At 43.0% G+C, this 5907-nt stretch overlaps 1 pseudogene; it reads left to right on the forward strand.

Moving 5' to 3' along the window:
- The first annotated feature begins 2443 nt into the window (after window positions 1-2443).
- LOC124796654 lies at window positions 2444-2561 on the forward strand (annotated as a pseudogene).
- The last annotated feature ends 3346 nt before the right edge of the window (window positions 2562-5907 follow it).

The following is a 5907-nucleotide window of genomic DNA, read 5'->3' on the forward strand; positions in this document are numbered from 1 at the left end:
GAGAGGTACAATTTGACACACATGCTTGGAATGACATGGGGTTTATTAGAACCAAAAAAATACAACAGTTCAAAAAATGTCCGGTAGATGGCGCTTCATCTGATCAGAATAGCAATAATTAGCATAACAAAGTAAGACAAAGCAAAGATGATGTTCTTTGCAGGAAATGCTCAATATGTCCACCATCATTCCTCAACAATATCTGTAGTCGAGGAGTAATGTTGTGAACAGCACTGTAAGGCATGTCCGGAGTTATGGTGAGGCATTGGCGCCGGATGTTGTCTTTCAGCATCCCCAGAGATGTCGGTCGACCACGATACACTTGCGACTTCAGGTAACCCCAAAGCCAATAATCGCACGGACTGAGGTCTGGCGACCTGGGAAGCCAAGCATGACGAAAGTGGCGGCTGAGCACACGATCATCACCAAACGACGTTCGCAAGAGATCTTTCAAGCGTCTAGCAATACTTTTTTTCTTTTGTTCTAATAAAATCGCATGTCATTCCAAGCATGTGTGTCGATTTTTACCTCTCTATTTACATTAATCCGTGGTTTATTAAGTTTTCAAATTTATACTGACTTTTTGATCACCCAGTATATTGTTTGTTCTCTATCAAAATCTTTCATTTGCTAACTATGCCTATCAGTAGTTAGTGCCATCAGTAGTTAGAATCCTTTATTTAGCTGGCAGTATTGGCGCTCGTTGTATTGAAGTAGTTCGAGTAACGAAGATTTTTGTGAGGGATGTGACTCATGAAAGGTATAGGTTATTGTTAGTCAGGGCCGTTCTTTTGTAGGGATTATTGAAAGTCAGATTGAGCTGCGCTAAAAACATATTGTGAGTCAGTTTAGAGATGGTCAGAATATGTAAAGAGAAAACTGTCTGAGTACGTTCAGTTTTGCTCAGCTGTTTGAAAATCAAATAACGTAGAAGTTTACCAGTACAGTCATTCTTAATTTTTGAAGGGGAAGTTTCAACCCTATAAGAGAAGATTGGGCAGGACCTCACAAGTACAGTGGCACAATAACGTTGACCTGTGAGTTTAACACGTTCAAAGATTCGCGGGTCACTACCCCATGAGATATTATACCTTCCCATACCATAACACTTAGACCACCAAAACGATTATCTTCGACGATGTTCCTGGATGCATTGGTTGGTCCCACCTTTTTATCATACCCGGGAACGTCCAGCACTGTCGAAGGTGATCGTTTTGACCTCACTTGTATTGATTAGTCAACTTTACTGTATACGGTACTCCTTCCCAATGTTCGTATTTTCTGGAGAGCATTCGGCACTGTCTTCATTTTTATGGATGAAAACGCGCGACCGCTTCGAATGGCGCAGGTGGAGATGCTCTTGGAACGAGAGGATATTCGGCGAATGGAGTGGCCTGTCCGTTCCCCCGACTCAAATCCTATTGGACACATATGGGATGCGTTGAGGAGACGCTTTGCAGCAAATCCACATGCAAGAACGACCATCGAGCGGTTGTCAACCGCGCTGGACGGAGGACTGGGACGTTCTACCACAAAAACTCTTTACCAACCCAGTGGCCAGTTGGGAGCACGTTGCACAGTACATACTGTTGGCCGTGGTGGTCACACTCTGTGTTAAGAACCATGTTCCCCCTTTTGTAATGTCCAGGGGACCATCATGAATCACAGTAATTTCTGTGTAATTATTATCTTTGAATAAAAGTGTCATCTCTGTTCGTCTCCTTGCGTATTTCTTTCGGTTACAGTCTGAATTACACTGTTGCACTTCTTTCTACACGGCCCGGTGACATTAATGTGACCACCACCCATGTTCGACGTCAACGTGCAACAACCACTCACAGACGATAGCTGGCGGCACTAGCAGCGGAGAGTGTACAAAGCATGTCAGGGGACGCGGAAAACAGTGCAGTCGATGTCGTAATGCGGAAACGGAGGGGTTTATCTGACGTCCGAAAGGACATAATAATTGGCTTTCGGGCCAAGTATGGAAGCATTTCCGAAACTGAATGCTACCGTCGTTAAAGTATACAATGCATGGTAACATGACGCTATCCAAAATTGGCGCCGAGGCAAGTGTAGTACAACACGGGCCATAAACAGGGTGAACGAGGGATACGAAGATAGGTAAGGGTGAATGAACCATCAGATGTTGAGCAACTGACTACCCAGATGAATGCAGAGCCTACCAACAGTGTGTCCTCAACGACCGTTTAGCGAACGTTGCTGCATATGTGCCTCCATTAGAGACGCGTGGTTCATGCACCTATGCTGAATGCTGTTCATGAGTGGCGAAGGCTGAAATTTGCAAGGAACTACTGGACATCCACTGAGAGGCGACAGGTGGACTTTTGAGGTGGATCGTGTTTTATGTTCCATCGGGCAGATGGCCATTGACGTGTACGGCCCGAAACGTCGGGAAACAAACACCCTACAACAATCGGCGGCCAATGGCCTTACTGCAGTGGTAACACCGGTTCCCGTCAGATCACCGAAGTTAAGCGCTGTCGGGCTGAGCTAGCACTTGGATGGGTGACCATCCGGTCTGCTGAGGGCTGTTGGCAAGGGGGGCGCACTCAACCCTTGTGAGGCAAACTGAGGAGCTACTTGCTTGAGAAGCAGTGGCTCCGGAAACTGACATACGGCCGGGAGAGCGGTGTGCTGACCACATGCCCCTCCATATCCGCATCCAGTGACGCCTATTGGCTGAGGGTGACACGGCGGCCGATCAGTATCGTTGGGCCTTCATGGCCTATTCGGTAGGAGTTTGCAACAATCGTCAGAAGGGTACACGTCGAAAGAGGGAGTGTAACGGTTTGAGGAACGCATTTCCTTCGCGATATCATCGTTCTGGAAGGCACAGTGGATGAAAACGAGTATATATCGATCCTTGAGGACTATATCCACCCCTAAGTGCGGTCTGTTTTTCCTCGGCACAGTGGACCTACTAGCTGGACGCTGCCACGTGCCACACAGCTCTCAGTGTACGCGCGTGGTGTAACAGCATCAGGATTACTGTAATTCTCTGGACTCCAAACTCTCTTTATTTAAACCTAATAAAGAATCTGTGGAATCACTTCGACCAGGCTGTACACGTCTTGCATCCCTAAACGCGAAACTTAGTGCCGCTGGTCACAACACAGGAGTCGGCATGGGTTTCGTCCTTGTTGGTACCTTTCACAACCTCACTGGCGCTCTTCGTCCACGTCTTACAACGGGCCACGCTGCAAAAGATGGTTACTCAGGTATTTAACAGATGATCACATTAATGTGACTGGACAGCTATGTTACTTGGCAGTGACACATCATGGGGAAGCTATCTTCATCCTTACGTTTCGCACACAAGTGTAGCGTTATCTCAAAATGCCAGGCCCTCTCTGTCAGACTCGTCTGAAGAGCAGATTCTTCATACTGAGTGAATTTACCCGCCGAATCGCCTTGTAGCTAGCTTTCCTCCTACTCCTCTCTGAGATGGGCCAAGTGACACTCTAACACACCGTCATTCACACTCATAAAACAACTAACTGAAAGGTCGGTGTTTCTGAAGACTTGTTTCTAATAAATTCTTGAAATATCTGGAGGAAAAATTAAAGCTGAACCTGAACTAATTAACACAGTATAAAATGAAATTTTGGATAAGAGGTGATGTAATCACTTTATGTAATATGTGGGACTGAAAATTAGCCGAAAAGTAATAGTTACATTCAGTTATCGTATGGTATGTGGCATGTTATGTTGTATCTCATCCTTGCTAAGCGAAAGGATATCGGATCCTACCCATACTGCAAATAAATGCTTCCGTAAAACAATCATATCAGTGACGGAAATATTGTCACAACTCTTATCATTCAGCAGGGCTGCAGTTTGTAGCTTCTAGAAAGTTTTGTGTTGTTCATTAAACAATATGCAATAAAAACTATGCTTTGCTGTTTCTTTTAAGGGATGTAAGATGGCAGTTCCCAGGATTTCTTAAGTGTCGACATGATTGTCTGTTATGCTGTTGTCTTCACACGATGCAAGGCAAATATTGATTCCGTGGGGAGATCACTGGAAGATTCACTTGTCTCACGTCGTGCCGTCATTGAGTTGGATGGTCTCTGGTGTCGGCGCACTGTTGCTATTTTGATGACCACTGAACCAAGGCTAGATGACGGTTACTATGTTGTCAACAGGCAAATTAATCAATAAAGAGCTAAATGAAATAGCCGTTCCTGGTGCGGCACGTCGTCTTGTGGCAGAACGCGTGCTGTTAAATCTTGAAACAATTTCCGGGTAAGATTTGAAATCAGACAGTGTTGGGTTAATATTGCGGACACAGATTTTTTACTGTCGACACTCAAGACTTTGTAGCTATATGTTTAAATGGCAAATCGTCATTTCTTTTAGTATTCATCATTTAAATAATTGCATTGACTGTATACTGTTACAAATTCATACTACATATTGCCATACAGCTTCACTTACATTAAGACATGAAATAAATAAAGAAAATTAAAACGAACAACTAATTGTAGAATTACTGTACAATCTGTGACAAAGTCATCTACGTAACTTCCATTACATTACTTTTCTTTATAATAGCGTATAAGGAAAATAAGTAATATATAATTCAAGATTGTGTCTCAATGTTGCTTGTTTAGACCCAACTGTGGGATGGAAAATTGGGATTTATTGACTGTTTCCCCACTTTTTTCCCTTTCGTTCTTTATGCACAGTGAAATTTTGATTAGGATGAGTAAACATATTTTCTATATTTAGACTGAATTTTCTCATGTTGAGAAATTATAAGGAGCGATCAGCTTTACTTGGTAAAGGACTTTCAGTAGATAACATATTTTTAATTTTTGATCTTCAGTTTGATGTACATAACTCTCATCTTCTGTTCTTTAAAAATATTTTCTTACAAAATTGTGAGTTAGAATCTCACGCCATGCTGTCATTAAGGTGAATAAAATATAAGACATGATACAAAAGATTTGTCAGAAATAAAACGTATGAAATTAAAAAGTTTCTTGTGAACGTGGTCATGTCCATAACGTCCATATACCTCGTTTAAGGTGGGTCGGCAGTGCACGGAACATGTGACGCAAACATAAATAGATGTCCAAATGTGCTTTTCATAACATATTATGATTTTTAAAACTTAACAATTGTGTGTGAGCGCTACCTATACGGAAAGGCCATGTGTACTAGGTACTTTTTAAATGTACCGTAAATGTTTTGTTTCTAACAAAACATTGTATAGTGTGCTATATTTTATTCACCTTAATGACAGCATGGCATGACGTTCTAACTCACAATGAACACGTTTTCTAACAAAACATTTTTTGAAGACCAGAGGACGACAGTTACATCTCTCGAAACCAGTTTATGCGGTTTTGGCAAGTGAAAGTATTTCTACTATACTTACGTCTACAAACACACTCAACAAGCCACCGCACAGAGAATGGGGAAGGCCCTTAGCAACAATATTAGGACTTCCTGTCAGTTCCATCAGTTCCAAGCCAGAGTGCAACGAGGGACAGATGATTTTGTGTACGCCTCGCTCAAGTGTCGTAATCTCTCTTACCTTATCCGCATGATTCCTACGCTAGATACACAGGATGTCCCAATTGAATGAGACCCCACAAACAAACGTGACCTTAGATTAAACTTTGTATAAAAATCAGAAAAATGAAATGAATGGAACATGTCATACGTTGCTGACGTGGGGAAACAAAGGTGAATCACAAAAGGTGCAGGAAATGACTGCCCTCGACTTGTAAACACAGTTGGACACGACCCTGCTGATTATCGAGTGTCACTGCCTGGATTTTACGGTTGATGTTCTCTCTTACCCCCCCCCCCCCCCCATGAACCATGGACCTTGCCGTTGGTGGGGAGGCTTGCGTGCCTCAGCGATACAGATGG

Source organism: Schistocerca piceifrons, chromosome 4 (assembly GCF_021461385.2).
Source record: "Schistocerca piceifrons isolate TAMUIC-IGC-003096 chromosome 4, iqSchPice1.1, whole genome shotgun sequence".
Taxonomy (NCBI): Eukaryota; Metazoa; Arthropoda; class Insecta; order Orthoptera; family Acrididae; genus Schistocerca; species Schistocerca piceifrons.